Here is an 18644-nt window from a genome sequence, read left to right as displayed (position 1 = left end):
TTGTTATTTTGCTGTTGATAACTATTGATATTATGTAATTGCTTATCCCTAATACACCCCACACTTAATTGCATTGATGGCTTCACTTACACCCAGCTCCAGCTCCTATTCACATCTTTTTGTCAATAGTGGTACCAAGGCGGTGTCATAAAGCAGCCCGTTCAAAACTCGCATGATAGTTCTCGTTAAGATTATTGGCAACATAACCTACCGGAGCGTCATCCCATTGACTTGATGGAGCCTTGATGCTGGTGCTGGTGGGAAAGTGGTGATTAAATGTTGGTAACGGCTGCAGGAGCTGGAAGCAGCGTGTTACAGGTGCAGCTAATCGTACTAATAAAAGGGACGGTGATTAGCGGCTGGATGTGTGTTTGTGTGAGTGTGTGTGTGAGTGTGTGTGCATGCACGAGTGTGTGGAAAGTCAGAGAAGTGGTAGCTTTCGGCTCATCTAATTGGATTAAGTGAACCAGAAAGGAGTCGCTTCTTAGATTTTTTTTAAACCGATGGGGTGATAGATAGAAATGGTACAATCTATGAATGGACCGGAGCCCGGAGGCACTGCTCAGAGGAAGTTATTAATGAAGAAGCATTCCTGATGATACCTTCATTAAGCTGTATTAAAAAGACAAAAGGTTGATCTTCTAAAAGCAGCCACACATAGCGTGCCTCTATTAACAATGATAAGCATGAGAGGGTTTTGCATCAGGATAAGAAGCCGACCGGTAAAAAGAACGCTTCCTCCGCCGTTGCATGAAAACGTTCACACACTTCAATTTCAATATGTTTTGACAATTTCTCATATTGTGTGCCATCAAGGGATGAAGCCACGCTAGCAAGATCCCATTGATGCATGCATTCCATCATTCACGTGTCAGACTCAGCTGTTAGTCATGGCATTTCCTTCCGTTTTGATCATTAAATAACTTACTAAAATCAATTTACTAGAAAAACGTTGACGCAAACATACAACGGTGTGGTAATACTTTCTAAAATGAGTTTTTGAGAACCTATTTTATGTTTTTTTTGACATTTTAGTTGGGTCAGTGTCCCAAAGTGGGGGAGAGAGGTTTTATAAACTATACTGCAGCCAGCCACCAGGGGGCAATTTAAATGCTTTGGTTTTACTTTTGGGAGCAGTCCTGTCTTAATCTTTACATACATAGTCTATGGTAATTACACAAAAATAGCAGAAATGCACAAATATATTAATTTTATTGTTGGTACATGAATTAGCCACATCAGGTCTGAGCTAGCTCGGCTACAAGCACTTATTCATGAGTCACATTGACTCACCTCGAGAGATTCACACATTTATTCATTCACTCATGAGTATATTACGTTGTATATTTTGCAGTAAAGTAATCAGAGAAGGCCAAGGTGCAAACTCCACCAACTGCACTGGATCGCACCTGACATCGCTCTCACTGTATGAATGAATAAATTCCTCAGTAACACAAAGCTAGATTATAATAATATTGTTGTCCACTGTTCCAATTAGAGTTACAGATGTTTTATTTATCGCATGTACACTGTTTACTGAACCTGTAAACGTATAATGTTTTGTATAAAGCTTCATTAGATATACTTTAACCTGAATTTCTAACTGAAAATGAGTGAAATAATAGTTGTCTGTAGAAATATATAAAGGGGATTTGCACACTTAATAACATTTCTTTAGCTGTAAACTTGATAATATGTCTGTTCTATGATGAGATCATTGATATTTCCGACCAAAGATAATTACATCTGTTATTTTAAACCAGCCTTAGCATGCAATGTGCATAATGTGGGTCTTATTTTCAAAATGCAATTTATATCCATGATATAAATAATGCATATTATTTATTCACCCAACTCAAAGCCCCCTGACCACTTCATTAAGCCTTCTCTAAATTCTAGCTGGAGGTGAAGCTATATTTGCGGCTGTAGCTTTTTTCAGTTTCAGGAGGAAACAGGTGGCCAGCAACAAGCCACTGGGATAGGTTTACTGGTTTTGGTATTTTAAAAGCCTACAATGCGCCTGTGACCTGTGCTTTTGTTTAAACTGGGTGTGAACTCTGAGCTCATTATTTGTCCTCCGCACCCTATTGTGTGGACATTTGGTTTATGTGAGTGTGTGTCCAGGAAAATGAGGGGGGGAGGATGATGTCATATTTGATGACATCATTGCAGACGTGCAGAAGCTGTGGTGGTGGCTCTGTCAACCAGCCGGTAGCTCCACAGCTGCTCTGCCTTATCGCTGTGTGTCCTGCCCCGGCTCGTGCCAGTTCCTGCACCGTGTGAGCTCTAGAAATAACCTCAAACTCAGCCCTATCTCCTCTGCCAGTTCACCCATTCTGGCTCAAATTGAGCATGGCAAAACCCTCCCACCCAAATTCCTGTCTGGAACTCCAAGCAGCAACCCTTTGGCTGGCCCCACCGGCCAAGTCACTTGGTCCAAAAGCTGCAGCTCCAGCCTCATATGTATGGTGTGTCTTTCTCTGCCCAGGGCCCAGCACGAGCTAAACCGAGTCAACACTCTGGGCTGATTGCACCCCCCCTTCCTTACCCCTTGCCTTTGCCAGCGGTGGCAACAGAGGCAAGCAATAGCGGCTGACAGGAAAAGCACCAGAATTGACAGGACAAAGAGCACACAACACACACACCCCCCCGCTGGAGCCACACACGGGGGGAGGCAGGGCCAAGCCAGGCTGCAACCACACACACATACATGTGATTCCCCCCCCCTGCGATCCCTATGCAGGCTCCTCCCTGCTCAGGGAAACAGAGCTGGGAGGTGCAGTCAATCACTGACTGGGGGGGAAAAGGGAGGGTTTAGCTGGACTCGGGAAGAGGGAGCAAGTGAGAAAAAGGGGACAAACCTTCATCATTCCGCAAATCAGAGGCAGGTTTTCGGGAGCTACCCTTTAATTCATTCATGTCAGAGTGAATGAACACAAGCATAAGAGAGAAGAGTGTGTCCCGTGTCAGAGGCGAGACAGGAAGTAGGGCATGCTCTGTGCAGGGTGTGCAAGAGAGGGTGGGAGAGAGGGAGCAGCGAGAGGGAGCGAGAGCATTATAGCGCTTATTCTCCACCCCTTGCCTTAAAGCAGAGAGGGAAGGAGTCAGGGAGAGAAGGAGGAAGAGAACCACAAGTAAGGAAGAGAAGAGGCAAGCGGCAGTCTGCATCGGCAGCAGCAGGGGGGGGGAGAAAAAAAATGGAGCTTTGAAATCGCCTCTGCCCTTATCCATCCCTGCCTTTTTTTTCAATTTTTAATTTCCCTTCCCTCCGATTCTGGCTCAGCCTCGGTTCCTCTCTCCGCTCGGCTTTGACTGTTCTGTGGAATTCTGACAATGGCTGGTGAGTGTTATCCTGCATTTCACATGTCACTCACCCTCCTTCGTGTTTCAGTTCACGCTGCGAGAGGTGCTTTTCTTTCTCTCTTTTTGTGCATATCCATGAATAGAGATGTGGACTCGTGTGTGCGCGTAGAGAGGATGCTTCAGTGAGACTGTTTACGCTCCCCTGCCTCTGTGCTGCTGTTCGTACTCCAGCTGTGCTCGTCCCTCGTCTGTCTTTGCCTCCCTCTATCAGTGCCAATGCAAGGGAGGTTGTTCTGCTGAGCACACACACACACACACAGACACACACACCTCCATCCTGCGTACGTTCAGGATATTCAAGCCATTATTCTGTAATTGCTTCTAGCTCCCGAAGGGCTTTCATTCAGAGTGGCTCATTTATGATGTTTGATTTGTGAATTTGCATATATAACGCCTGACATAAAAAGGCAGAGGAGTAGTTAGGATTATGTGACTGTTGACCATGTCCTAAATGGCCTGTGTGACAAGAGGGCAGCCAGCTAACACAAATCAGATGACTGGGCCACGCTGTGAGGTCAGCCGCTGATTTTGGCTGTGTGGCATTAACAGTCCCGGTCATATGTTGGAGGCAATTAGAAGTTTAAAGATAGGTGGCCAAAGGACAGAGAGTTTGGGGTCTCAGGAGAGACACAGCTCATTCTATTGTGGACACATTTGAAATAGCTGCACAAGAGAGGAGAGATGAGTGGAAAGGCGACTGTTGTTGGGTGGTGATCTTTTCGTCCAGGCTTCAGGAAGTAACTATTTGTAACCTGTTACAGTCTAGATGTAAAATTATCTTACTAAATTGGTCTCAGATTTATTTTCATTTTCCACATGGGTTATTTAAAAGTATGTCCTCACGATGATTATATTTTAATTCATCATGCAAAAAATCACGTGGGTGTAAGACGAGCTCTACATGCTACTGACACGCATGAAGTTAGTCTGCAGCTACGCATCAACTCTAATCAAGTTATTCCAGTTAAGCTGAGTTATTCCATTTTCGTTTATTTACTCATTAAGATGAGGAATAAAACACTGCAGCTCTGAGTCTGCAACTTGTCCCTGCGACATCATGAGGGAAGAGTTCAGTTTCCACTTCAACCAAACATTTATTCTCCTCAGAGGTGGCTTCACGGGAGAAAGCCATCTTTGGTTTGATAAACTCATAAATTACAGTTTGGTGGCGTTTAATGTGCTGATATGTTTCTGTGTGAGAGCTCAGCCGGTGGTCCTCTCGATGTCGAGCCTTACAGAAAAAAAAAATAATTATGCCACAAGCGTTAGCGTCTCTCTGTGTTTGTATGCACTAACAGTGTGGTTCCTCTCCTCAAGCTGGGGTACTGTATCTGCATGCATGCATGAGTTTTCGGTGCATATTAATGTATGTTGACATACTGTGTGTTGATATGCATATTTTTTGCACGTGTGTGTTTTAGTATGTTCCAACAAGCGTGTTGATTGATAACCTAGACGGGGGATTTCATCGTGAGAAAAAGAGGTGTTAGTCATTCTAACAGTCTTGAACATGGAGCCAGAAGAAGAGAAGGAGGGAGTGATTGTGGGATGGAGATAAGACGAGGAGTGTGAGAAAAGAGAAATAAATAAGAAGAGATCACAAAACATAGGAGAAACGACAGACTTCAGTTGTTTACACTCTGATGTTTAGTGTGCTAGTTTATTTCCGGGTGACTAAAGCTCTTATGTAATGTTCAGGTCACTGCTGTTAATTCCTGCTTCGGGAACTGGACAATGTAGTAAAATCTAATTTTATGAAATGAAACACTGATGTGTCGTGATGTCGAATACATATCGTAATCACCTCCTTGATATGATCGGGGCGGGCAGTGAGAGGCAGAGCCGAGGCCTCGCACGGCGTCTCTCCGCCCCATCTCTTCACGTCATCCTCTGAGTTCTCTGTCTCTGTGTAATTACTCTGTCAAAGATAATCTCTGTGATGTCCATTGATTTGCTGAGAGCTGATGAAGTGGAGCAGAGGATTTGATCAGACACTTGTACAGGGGAGGGAGGGAGGAGGGCCATGCCGGGCCGCGCCCAGGCGCAAGTGACTGGGGGGTCAAAAGGTCAGACACACTGGTGGTTTAAAAGAAGGGGGAGGGAAGAGCCGCCACATTTAAAAACACATAATGAAGAACACTTACTGATGACCAAGCAAACGTGAACATCCCCAGAAGAGATTTATATTTAAGAGATATTGCGATGGCCGCATCAGACAGCTGGTGAGTATGCACATTATGTACGGACGTGATACCACCCTTTGAAATTATATTAGTTTCACCCAGATTAAATGGTTTAACCTGAGCCAGGCCATACCAAACCAATTATCCCTGACAGATTGAGATTAAACAGACAGATTCAAATTCAGTAAATGTTTTTTTTTTTTTAAATGTATGCACCGGAATCAGGTTGGTACTCAGTTTCGGCATATATGCAAAGTTCAGGTATCAGAATCGATAGCAGGAAGGGACAAATGGTATCAAAACATCTCTTGCAATATTCAGGTAGTCCATTTTTTATCCCTCATAAATTGTCATGTTTGTAGCAGTAATAGTTAACTTTCAGAAGTGGTCTCATTTTGTAGGTGTTGCATTAATACTGCCCCTTCTTCCTGTTAATTTATTTTGCAAGAGGAGATTATAAATTAAATCAAGTTTGAATCCACCAGTTACATTTGACTGATCAGGATTTAAACACTTGTAGGAGATTGCTGGACTTTCTTGGAAAAACCAAAACAAGCATGTTTTAGTTGAAAATGTTCAATTTGAAAAGGATTTAGAGGCAAATTCAAATGAAGTCCGTGGATGAGAGGACGAGAGAATGACTCGCTGTACATAACAATGTCTAATTCCAGAGGGCTTGTATTCAGTGAGTTGAATGCTTTTAAAAATGTGTGATGCGTGTCAGCAAATTGAAGGTTAGGCTGTTGACTTTGGTCGAGCTCGCCATCGAGACTGAAAGAGGGCTGCGTCGAAGGCACGCATTACCATTATTCCAGATCTCCATATAGCCGGCCTGGGAGAGGATGAAAGAGGAAGCATATGTTCATGATGGGGCAGAGTTGTGTGTTGTCAATAATTGAATCACTCATTCGCTCTCTCGCGCCCTGAAGGCTGGAGCGCCGAGTCAATAGGAACAACAGGGGAGGAGAGCTCTCAAGTATCAGGCCTACAAGTCTCTGTCCTCTCTGCTCTCAGTCTCTTTGTCTCTATGTCTTTATGTGTTGCTTTTACACAAACAAACAAACACACACACAGGAGATGTGAAGTCACTCTACCTCATCTCTTCACGTCAGTACTTTTCAAATTAAAATGGAGGGGAAGCTATAGGGGATGAGTTAATGGATGGCGGAAGGGGCCTCTTGCATACCACATCTCTTCCTGGACATACTTATGGAGGAGAAGACATTTGTCTTAGCATTAGCTCAAACTTGTAAAACATAGCCCTTCAGCAGCTATTGACTGGGCGCCTCCCTGACCAGACCAGATCTGGATAGGGACGTACATGCTGTTGACTTAGAAGTAAGGTTGTATAGACTGGATAGAGTGTCCTAATGCGATAATACGTAGGATGAAAATAGCCCCAATAAATTCACAATTTACTTCTGTTTCAGTAACTTTTGCTTCCAGGTGTGTCTCAAGAAAATCACTGAACCTATTCTTTAAAATAAAGGGGCGGAAAATCCCGTTGACATGCAAGTCACTTTACTTTGGTGATCTACCAGGAAGAATAACAGGAAATGACAGATCCTCCGGAAAATATTAACTTTTACAGCAAAAAAAATTACTGTATGTGTAAATATTACACACTGATTATCAGTTGATTATTCTGTGGAAAGGGTCAAAAAGGTTCATGAAATGGAAAGGTTGAGAAATTAATCTTAAATTGCATGTATCAAACAGATGAAGTATTTGTCAGAATAGAGGGGCATTTATGTTGCCTTTTATAAATGAAGACATAGGCTTTCATTTAATGATGTAACTGTCACTGCCCACATAATTCCATTGCCCTTTACGTTGGTATAGTTGTCAAGTCATGCATCCAATAGAGGCCGCGGAGACACGAAAAGTTTCTGACAACTACAAAAATAGCGATGGTGGAAGATGTTTTGATAATATACCTCTTCAGAAATAAGGGCTCACACACAATCCTCTACTTTTCCTTCAGCAGGATCCAACTCACATTTAATACCCGTTCCTTGCCTGTAGTTATTTTCAAAGCTCTGCCATAGTTAAAATGTCTTGCTCATGTCATATAGTCGTTTAGCTTGAACTACTCGCTATACTGCCCCCTACCATTCCTGTGGGTACTGCTCCGTTTATGTCTGTTGTGTCCATACGTTTTCAGAAGATGTGCAACAATATGGAGGAATTTAATGCAGACAGAATGGCTCCTGCTGTTTCTCTATTCATATGTAACATTGAGCATAAATGAGCCTTAAGAAAAATGGCAGGTGACCTCCCTCCTTGTCTTCACTCTCTAAAATGCCTTTTTTCTTCTTTATTACATTCTGTGCAGAGTTACCCTGACTTTGATACAAACGTCCTTGTGACGTTGCCCCCAATGCCCTCATACAACCAGAGATATTAAAATGATAATCACCTTGATATAAATTTGTAATGGTTGACAATCTCACTTCATTTGCATTATATATAGTATCATATTGCCCAGTCGGGGCAGAGATGACACTTTCAAATTTAGCAGCAGGAATGTCAAATGAAACTTAATCATTTGTAACACTCCAGATTTATGTGTGTTATAAACAATTATTCTTCCTGCTCTTCTCTTGGTAATCACCCTCCTTGCTGTCATATTCATATTCTCTCCAGATGAGTCATTGGCGTGTTGATTTGATATCGAGTTGCTCCTCTCCCCGGCTTTATTTTTTTCCTCCCTCCATCAACATCTCCTTGTCCAACATGTCTCACCCTCTCTCCGTCCGCCACCCACCTCTCTGTGATGCGAGCTTGTGGAAGCTTGCCTGGAATGTGTTTCCCTCTGCTTGCCTGCCTGTCTCCTCGTCTTTACCTCTGCGCAACCAGGTGGTGCTCTGCTAAACAGGGTTAGCTGTTAGCATGGGAATAACTTCTCAGAGGGGGGGGGGCTCCTGCAGACAGGCAGTGAGCAGAGAGAGGCCCAGTCTCTCCCACTCTCTCTCATGACCCTGTCCTGTCTGTTGCTGCACACTTGGCTCAGGACTCCGGCACATACCCACCCACACACTTCTTGGTATGATTTGAAATAGTTTTTTTCTCACAAAAAGTCATGTGGAATAATGACTGCATTTGTGTGTGTGTGTGAGATTGCATGCATGCACTTCTCTGAACACACTAATGCAAGTGCACGTGACAATGTAAAATGAGTTGTAAATGGAGCCACATGACTCTCTGAGTACAGAAGCCCATTGTTCAAAATGCATTTTCCTATGAATAATGGAGATTCGAGATAATTTTCTGCATTCCTCGCCGACTGCAGTGATTACAAACAAACCTCCACAGAAAGACAAGCCTCTCCTCCTCCTGCATTATATTCGGGAGCAGTCACACTCCAAACAACCCTGTGAAGTATGATATTATCATGACCCAGGCCAGAGGAATGAGGAAATCCCCTTGAGTGTTTAGTCTCTCAGCTTTGCCTTGGCTTTGTAGTTAACCTTTACCCAGCCATTCTCCAAAACAGCAAGGTATGCAGGCCTGTTTACTTGTGATAAGAGCAAGCAGCTCTAATCCATAACATCAGAGGCGCACAGGTACATTACACCACCTCCAGTTTCACCTCCCAAATGATATTTAAATTGTTTTGGAGCTGGAGAATCCGTCCACTCATAATAGGGTGCGAAGACCTTTCCGCTGGACGGCCCACAGTGACCTCCTTTGTTGTAAATTGAACGAGACGATCATATTTTCAGCTATATTTTCTCCAGACTGTCGAATGATTGAGCTGAAATATTCTGTTGTCGTTCAAGAACACATTTCAGGAAAATAAATAATGAAACTGGCTCATGCCAAACTGGACCCGTTTCAGAGTGTTTTTTTCACAGATGACTGGCATTTCTGGGTCTTTGGCTTTTTTTCGGAGCTCAAACATCAGTTTTAATTGAAGCGTCTCTTGACAGCTGTGACATCAGTCTTCCCTCACTGAGTCGCCAGCTATGCGCAAAACAACCATACGAAACATCTGGCAGCGAATCTCCTCCCCAAACCTGGCTGTCCTCATTTCCTCCACTTCCTACTCGCTCCCTCTGTCTCTCCTCCGTACCTTCCTTCCCTTTTCTTTTTCTTTTTTTCCCAGATTTTTCTTGGGCTCCCAATATCCGGCCAAGGACCCAGGATTTTCCCACAGAGTGTGGTGCTGAAGGCAGAGCTATTGTTTCTTGCTTACAGGGAAACGGGTAGGGAGGAGGAGCAGGGGGAGGAGGCAGGCTCACTTCCTGACTGCCAACTTGGGGTCTACATCAGTGTGAGAAAGCAGGGGAGACAGATCTGATGATGACAGAGCAACTGTGTATCCTAGGGACAGACTTCAGCCAGAATAAAATATCGAGCTTTGCTCCATTTCCCAGCAAGTAGCACCCAAATAACTTTGTAAGAGACTTGCAACTTCCCTACTTGACCCTTTTTTGGTTTAATTATTCTTTACTTTCATGAATATTAGATATGGGGGGATTCTGGACTGTCCTTCAGGGTACGTTAGATGAATCATTTATTTTGGCAATATATGAATACACATTTTGTTTCATTATTTTGCTATTTCCAAAGCCGAACTATAGTGCAGTGACGAAAAACGTGTCATTTGGGACAACAAAATAGCTGTAGCTATATACTGTAGAGTATATTCTGCAGAATAATGTAATAGCTCTTTATGGAAGCATTGTTTAGAAATTCACCCTTGCCATTAAATGCCCATGTAAATTTGGTTTAAGCATTACTTCATGGTAATACAATGTTGCTCTGGGCTATAGTATAGGCAGGCTTGTCCTAAACTGCAGCACTGTCTTTTTAAATGGGATGTGGAGAGGGGTGTGTTATACATCCTTTGGGAGTGGTGTGGTTTAACTCTGAGGGCAGAGGCTCCCGCCACGTTCCCAGCGACTCAAAAATAGTCGGGAAAACACTGAGACCAGCCACTAGTGAGGAATGTGACGGAAAAGGGAAGCTGCACGTCCCGGGGATCTAGCTCGGCGAGGTTCTGCTGGACCATGTTTCACATATTCAGTAGATCGTAGGTGTCGTTTTGTTTTAATGCTTTATTCATAGCTGTGCTCACTGTCGTGGATGGTTACAGCTGCAGCTGTGGTTTCACAAAAACCTCTGTCCCTGCATCCACCCACGGTCGTGGACTGTACGTTGTGATTTTATCTGGCTATTTTTTGAGATAAGGAAGTACTGTCTACATGAGGTTTGAAAGTAAAGGAAGGTCTGGAGAGTTAAATATAAGGAGGGGGAAAGCAGTGCAGCTAAATGGTTGGAGAGGAAGGTGCTTGGAGAAAACCAAGGATATGTTTAGACTTGAACATGAAAACTATTCAGTGCCAGAGGCAGATCTTGGCTCCAGAGTTTAAATAACGTCTCCGTATTGACAGTGGGCTACAGTTTAGAACCAATTATGTGCTAAAGCTGCCTCACCTGTCTAAATCTAGTATTAATACAAAATGCAACAAAGTGGGAAAAGTAGCATTTGCAGAGATCATAGGCTAGATTGTTTTATCCATGGGAGTGTTGTGCCGTGTTGCGTGGGAAGAAAGTCTCTACCCTTTTTGTTTTGTATTTTTTCTCTTTGTGAACTTGAGTGTTTTGCCTGTTTCTTTGTCCAATGCCACAGGGATGTTTGAATATTCAGGTCAAGAAGTGAAAAAACACACTTCCTCATCTCCTCGACTTCTTTGCACATGCTGTTATCAGTGCCCTGAGCGCTTCACAGCTATGGAAGAGAATAGGCTTATTTTTACATTTTTTGCTTGCTTCTTATTTATACTTTCTTCAATTCACGCTTAACAAATAGAGTGAATCGCTTGTAAAGATACAGCACATGAACACAGCAGTGGCATGTATGCTTGTACACACAGGAACTAGCACATTAGCAAAGAGGCACACACCATTTCCATGACATTGTCTTGCCTTAGGTATTCTCGGCCACATGGTCAAGTCTGATTCATACACACCGATATGTGACTGTCTTGTCTCTAATAGTGTTGCTGTACATGTTTGTTGTTACAGCAGAGTTGTATTTCCATTGTTAAAGGTACGGTTTGTTTCAGAAATAATATAATTAATTTGTTTCTCCTTTTTAAACCTTTCCACGTCCCTATAAAGAAAGTCCTTTGCAGGTCCTTGCAGGACTGTGATAAATACAACCAATCATTTCATTCGGACCAAATGATACGCTGGAGTACCCTAGGTCACCCGGCCTTCCTTCCCCTGCTCTCACTGCACATGATCTTCACAAGATGGAGAGATATACACCACTGAGGCAGAGACGATAGCCAGAAGTTAGCGAGCAAATCTCTGTAAAGTCCACTTCTAGCAGTTGTCAGTCAGTGTGTGTTTGTGTTTTTGAGGCGTAGCTTTGATGATAGGGTCAGTGGTAGGAGGTGGGATGTACCCGCTGCATATTTGTAGTGTAGCCTGTACTTACTAGCTTTTCCAGGATTACCAATAGGGATGTCACGAGAACCGATACCTACGATACCTGTCGATACTAAGATAACAAAACGATGCCGATGCCCAAGTTTTTGAAGTACCGTAGGCACCGTCAGCTTCGATGCCAGCAGCTGTTAGCAACTTAGCATTAGCATCGGTGCTGCGCCAGTCGACGTTTACATTCAGAAAACCAATACGGCAACTGCGGCTGCAGCGTTCGCCCCACCTCGACTTGTTTATTAAAAAGGCACAAAGAGTCGGGTATGGAAGTACTTTGCGTTTGACGCCGGGTTTACACCGGACACAGAAGCAACGCCGCCGCGCTAATCCCTACCGCACCGGCACATGGTTGTTTACACCGGAAGCTGAAGCGGCGCATGGGAGTGGATTGGAGCCAGCTGTTATTTAAGGCTTGGTGCTGCGCTTATGAGTCGCTTTGGCGTCCGGTGTAAACCTGGCGTGAGGCAGGTGACCATGGCATTATAATTTAATGCATAACGTGTCTCACAACAAAGCGTCACTCACATGCGTCCGCAACTACCGTATAACCCTCAGTATATGCGCAGCGCAAGCACATTGAACTACCGTATATGACATTAACAACATCCAAATAATGCACTTTTTTTTTACCGTGGTATCGAAATTGGCATCGAGAATCGTGTTATTTTACTGGTATTGGCACAGACTACTGAATTTTTGGTATCGTGACACCCCTAATTACCAACCCTAGCTTTAAATGCTAGATCAATAATGGCTAATGAGGATTAGGAAATGGGTAATCCCAAAGTCAACATAAAGATGTATTTTTAACTTAATTGCGTGTCTAGAGTAAGACCATAAATAGCTTATCACATTGCAGTGTGTTCTCAAGTAAATATGGTAAGGGACACATTTTCAAACCACTGCTACCTCATCACCCCTCATGCTTTAACAGTGAGGATTTGTGGATGGCCCGAAGCCAGAAGATATCAGTTAATTGGGAAGACACTTGGCCCGATTAGTCCGGTTGTTTCAGTATCTCTGGTGATAACTGTATTTTCCTTTCCTCCGCCTTCCATCCCTTCCCTCTCTGCTGTGGTATTTTTGTTCAGAATTCATAGGTCAAAGGTTCCCTGAATAACAGAGTGAAAAGTAAAAGTCGGTTTTTCTTTGTTGCGAGTGCCGTTTTTCCTCTGTTCAAAATAATGAATCAGTCCTGACCTGTCGAGGTTATTCGTTGGCAGTTTCAAAGTGGACTGAGTTTGGCTGGTGTTTTTTTTTAAAGCCCCTATAATTATCACAAACAAACGAATCGGGCATCTGATTCATTTTGGGCTGATTTGTTCCCTGACAGCTTAGATTGTAAGGCTGTTTATACTTGCAGCAGCGAGTTACAAGTTGACGATACAAATGTATTTACTCGCAATTATTCATATATTCAAATGTTCAAATAATGCACTGTGTTGTAATGAAGACAAATCAATGGAGTGAAAGTTAAGTACATTACATGGATTTTGGTTCCATTAAGTTTGCCCTCTGATGGAATAATCCATTTCTGACCTATGACTTCACTGTGGCTCACATTCACATAATAAATAGTTTAAGTTAAAGAAAATCATTCTTAATGCTGTTTTTAAGTGAAAATATACAATAAACACATTTATTGTTGACCCACTGGTGTAACTGAGGAACCCCTTAATATTGGGTTTTAGTAATGAAGTTATGTGGGACAGAGAGAAAGACAAACAATCGAGCTATTCTCATTTCTCTTGCTCAGCTGGTCAAGAAAAGTAGAAAGAAGAGAAAATAATATAATGTCTTAAAGACCATTTGTCATAATGCTGGTACTTCTATATTCACCGGAGTAGTAAATACTGTATATGATAGTACAGTGCAATATATTTCTCTTATGTCACACATGAGGTATTATCGTACATGAATTCAATGTTTAAATAAACAGTTATTTTTACAGCTCTCTCCCCCTCATTTCTATGAGTGTTAGGGACACTTAGGGTAAACAAATATATGGGATAATATGTGAAGAAAATGTTAATACTTCCATACCTTCTGAGGAGTACACTCTCCTACTGCTCACTAACTACAAATATTTTTTTTCCCGTTATTCTTGACCCTTTTCTGATAAACTGCAACTGTATTCTTGTAGTATTAAGACTTTATTTCCAAAAATCTCATTTCTTTTTTCTCACTACGGCCCTAATACTCTGTGGTGGATTTCTGACCTCATCTTCACGTGAATTTGAGTGTTTTTGTTTCCTGCTCGGGGAACACCACATGTGTGTGAGTAGTCACAGCACATTGTGTGTCATGAGTCATGAGACAGTGCTCCACCAGGCTCTGTGACTAAAAACAGATATATGTACTCTTTTAAAGTCAATTTCTACCATGATGGGTTTTTTTTCTCACATGTCACATTATAAGTGAATAGTTTTAAAATCAATATATCGATCACACTGCGTCGGTAGGCTCCCAGAAGGACATCAGTCATCAGTATGACATTCGCCCTTTGACTTTAGCTGCTGTTTAGGGAGTTACTGTTTGGGCTGACCTTTGACCTCAATATAATTTCCCTGCAATTGCGATGTGTTGATTGTCCTATTTGAATTGCCAAACTCCCGATGTAATTACTGTGAATAAAGCGATGGTCAAACACCCGCACACACGCACATATATAGTGTGGTGTCATAAAAATCCATTATACTGTAGAAGCATCAATATTTGCTCTAGTGACCGTTGACTCGTGGCTCTTAAAACTGTCCAGGGAAGAGGAATGAGATGTAAAAAGGATGAACTACATGTGTCACATCCTGCAGAGGCGGCCACAGAATAATCCTCCAATGAAATTGCTGCAAATATCTAACAAACGTAGACAGTCCTCGCAGATCATTGCAGGTGATTCACGCACTGACGTTTTGCAGCTGCTAAAGTGCGATTGTCTGTGTCCAGCGGTTCGCAACCAGCTGTTCGGTTCTCCGACTCTCGGCACATGACCTCAGAGCTCAAGCCTCGGCTCGGCCCCGCTCCAGAGCCGCTTCTCATTGCAGCGTACTGGTCCCCCGCAGTGAGTGTCCTAGCAGATGCTACACTGAATTACCTCGCAGCCTAGTAGGGAGGCTGCGCTCTCACTGTAATCAAGCTGTGTGTGTGTGTCTGTGTGTGTGTCTGTGTGTGTTACCAGACAGCCTGGCTCGGTGGCCGAGTTAGCTCTTCCAACAGTTGTTCTCCAACCACCTGATCTCAGTCACCCGCCAGATTTTCCCACAATGAAGCATGTCTGCCAGAGCTCTGAGTCATTCATCCCTGCAGACTCGTAATAAAGCGGGCCTAGCAAGGCTTATTATTTAGGAGATACTAAATGCTAAAGCTAACTCCCTCGTTCCCTGTGTCTGGCATGTGTGTATTTGTCAGGGAGGCGTGTGCACATGTTTATATGCGTCTCATTCTTGTCCTTAAAAGCTTCCTTCCTCTCTGTAAATGAAAGGCCATCTTTGTGTGGAGCTCTTCCTTCCATTCTTAGCTAATGTGTGTTCCCCTCTATAGAGCTCTAACCGCCTTTTATTATTCTTCACAAAAGTGCTCACACTATAGCTTCATTTTTTACTTGGTGCAGTGATGCCTGGGGCAGGGTCTATTTCTCTTTACCCCTCTTCACAGCATAATCTCTCTTTTGTGTCATGTGCATTAGTCCGCCGGCAGTGTAGGAGTCTAAAGATCCGACGCCGTCAACCAGCACAGGTGCTGCAAAGCACTAATGCACTGGAGCTAGACTGACGGCAACGTGACGATGTAAATTTTTCCTTTTTTTTCCCTTTAGCTGTCTTTGTTATTGATTTAAATAAGTTAAAGTTAAGTTAAATAAACACGACGTCATTTCGTCCGTCAGTAAACAGTTTTGATTTCCTGGGTTTTCCGCTTCTGTCAAATGGCGTTCAAGAGAGTTGTTTGACTGCTCAGCCTGATAAATTATATATATATTATATATATATTTACCTTAGATAAAACTGCCAAACACCGTTTTGGATCAACTGGATTGATCGGGACAATTCAGAATTTGCTCTTTGATCACAAGATTAAATTCTCCTTGTTCCTGACGGCTTCGCAGGAGGAGACCTAATGTATCTTTTTCACTTCAAGAAGTGAGAGGACCACAAAATCTTCCTCACCGTTTGACTCCAGTTTATCTCCGATTGAACATTTTCTGAACAAATAGAATAATTTGACCTGTCAGACTTAGTGTGCAAGGTTTGGCTGGCAGATTAAAAAACGCACATGAAAGAATGCAGACTTGGTTTGCAAAGACCTTCACTGAGGTCACAGATCGGAGGGTTTTGTATTGAGTGTACGTCTATATTAGATGAGTGTACATTTTCCTCTGAGGGGTTATTGGTAAAAGGAATGGTAGTTTAGGCCGTCACATCAGCTACATCTCCTCCAACTCACCTCAACCTCAAACTCTTGTTGTCTCCAGAGATCGTCCTTCCTCTGTTCTGTTTCTGCCTTTGACAGTGAGTGAGGCTTGCTCTTGAAGGGGTCTCCTACCCGTCCTGATTGGATTTTGGGCTCAGAGGCCTGTAGCCACAAGTCAATGGTTCCGCTCACACATCCACCGTTCTGCACCAGTAGCGTCTGACAGGATCCTCCTCGTCTCTTCCCCCTCACCTCCTCTTGACTACTCTTTTCCTTCTCGCCTCATGCTGTGGGGCCAGATGTTTGTTTTGTTGTCTATATTCTCCAGCTACCCATAACCCAGCTGTTCCGGCACCCCTGTACAGATGACATTTGACAGCTGGCAGGTTGATGCAGTAAAACATATATTTTCACGGGCCTAACAAAACTCCAAATGCCACTGTTTCGCTGTAAAACATGCGAATGAAGGACATAAATCTGACACTGACACTGCAGTAAGACTCTCACTTCCTCTCCGAGCTGATGGTGCTTCATTATTCACTGTGAGCATTAAGAAGGACTAACCACATCTGCTTGGTTCAAATGAGCGATCAGCCAGTGACAGAGCACTCCGCAGTGTGACAGACACTTGGTTGTTTCATCACAGCCTGTGGTCCTTTCCACTGAGTCAGCGCCAACGCAGTGGGAATAATGGACACTTTATCGTGTGAGACTTGATGCATGAATAATGGCTGATTTGTCCAGTTGCCTGTCTCTGCGGTGTGTGTGTTTCATAATCAACCCTGAACAATTACAGTGCGATCGTGTGCACAGCAGGAGTTCCACCGTTAACTGTTTTGTTTTTCCCTGCTTTAATGTTTGAGTTGGGGTCCAGGTGCGAGCGGAGTGGTCGGTGTGTTGCTGGCTGGATCTGGCTGTTCGGAGAATGTTGCAGGAATAAATTTGGGGGGAAAATAGGTACACTATAACAAACCACTAGTGTAACCACTGGGCTTCAGGTCTCACAGGCAGTATTTCTGCACATTTTCTTTCATCATTATTTATCTGAGCTGAGGATGAATTTGTCTTGTCATCAGCATTGTCTTTGCTGTCTGGGTTTTCATTATTGGACTTTGGCTTGTTGATTACAGATAACATATTGAAATGCAGTAACATAGGGTGTTGGCCCATCACAGAGCCAAGCAGTTCCTGAAAAATTAATAAATGACCTTTCCTTAAGGATTACTCAAAGCATCCAAATGGAAAAGTATTGTATTCAGTCCACATCCATGCGTGGGTTTACGAAGGTCGGCAACTAATCCCAGCTGACAATGGGTGAGAGGCAGGGTACACCCAGGACAGGTCACCAGGGCTGACACATAGCGACAAACAGCCATTCACATCGACAGTCAGTTTGAGTCCTCAATTGACGTAACCCCAATCTGCATGTCCTTGGACTATGAGAGGAAGCATGTACATGCTGAAAGGCCCCTGGCCAAACCAAGATCCAGACTGAGAACTCTCTTGCTGTTACATGACAGTGCTAAATAGATTTTAAACCTATTTTGACTGTTATAACTGGGCTCCCTCTTTTATTCAGGTAGCCCAAAATGTTATTGCTCAACTTGAAGGAAAGGAACCACGTTTTGAAAATCAAGTTCTTTTGTGTTATTTTAGATCAAACCTGCAGATGAAAACTAGCCTGTCTGGCTAAATCTGGGTCATAAACATGCTGATCTCAAGTATGCTTGTTAATTAATGTTTATTTTTCTATTGGAAAAAGCATAAACATAAAATAACACCTAGAATAACTAATGTTATGCTCTGTCATAAGGATGCACTGGTCATATATATATATATGGAGGCACAAACTGGAGCTTATGATTTACACCATTTTCATATTCAAACCATTCACTGTGTCCTCATCCCTTGAAGGGAAGCGTCTGCATTCATTTTGTTGTAGTACTTATTTATTCAGATTTTATATAACATACCATTAATGCAGCTGACACTTAATGTCCAAAGCAATTGACAGTAAGTCCACATAAAGGCGCAGGAGCCACAGAAATCATCAAAAACTTTGTACGCCTCTGCCTGGCATGTGTTTGTTTGGTCGAGCGCATTATTAACAAGTAATTGCTGTGCCAGTCTGAGTGGGGAGCGTATTGATTGTTGTAGATGCTGCTCTAACAGCAAAGCAAAGTGCTGTGTAAACACTGTGTATCCACGGTGAAAAACTGTTAGCAAGGAGACTTAACA

At 43.0% G+C, this 18644-nt stretch overlaps 1 protein-coding gene across 5 annotated transcripts in view; it reads left to right on the top strand.

Moving 5' to 3' along the window:
• dab2ipb (DAB2 interacting protein b) overlaps positions 1-18644 on the top strand; it is a 139145-nt gene that overhangs the window by 76275 nt on the left and 44226 nt on the right. Inside the window, exon 1 of one of the 5 annotated variants that reach the window (XM_061071437.1) lies at positions 3032-3340. The exons of the other annotated variants lie outside the window; for them this stretch is intronic. The gene's annotated coding sequence lies outside the window, so the exon portion shown is untranslated. Of the gene's footprint in view, positions 1-3031; positions 3341-18644 lie in introns of those variants that run through there. 5 annotated transcript variants of the gene reach the window in all.

Source organism: Limanda limanda, chromosome 1 (genome assembly GCF_963576545.1).
Source record: "Limanda limanda chromosome 1, fLimLim1.1, whole genome shotgun sequence".
NCBI classification, from domain to species: Eukaryota; Metazoa; Chordata; class Actinopteri; order Pleuronectiformes; family Pleuronectidae; genus Limanda; species Limanda limanda.
The sequence above is the reverse complement of the archived record's forward strand: the minus strand, read 5'-3'. Positions and strand labels throughout refer to the sequence as shown.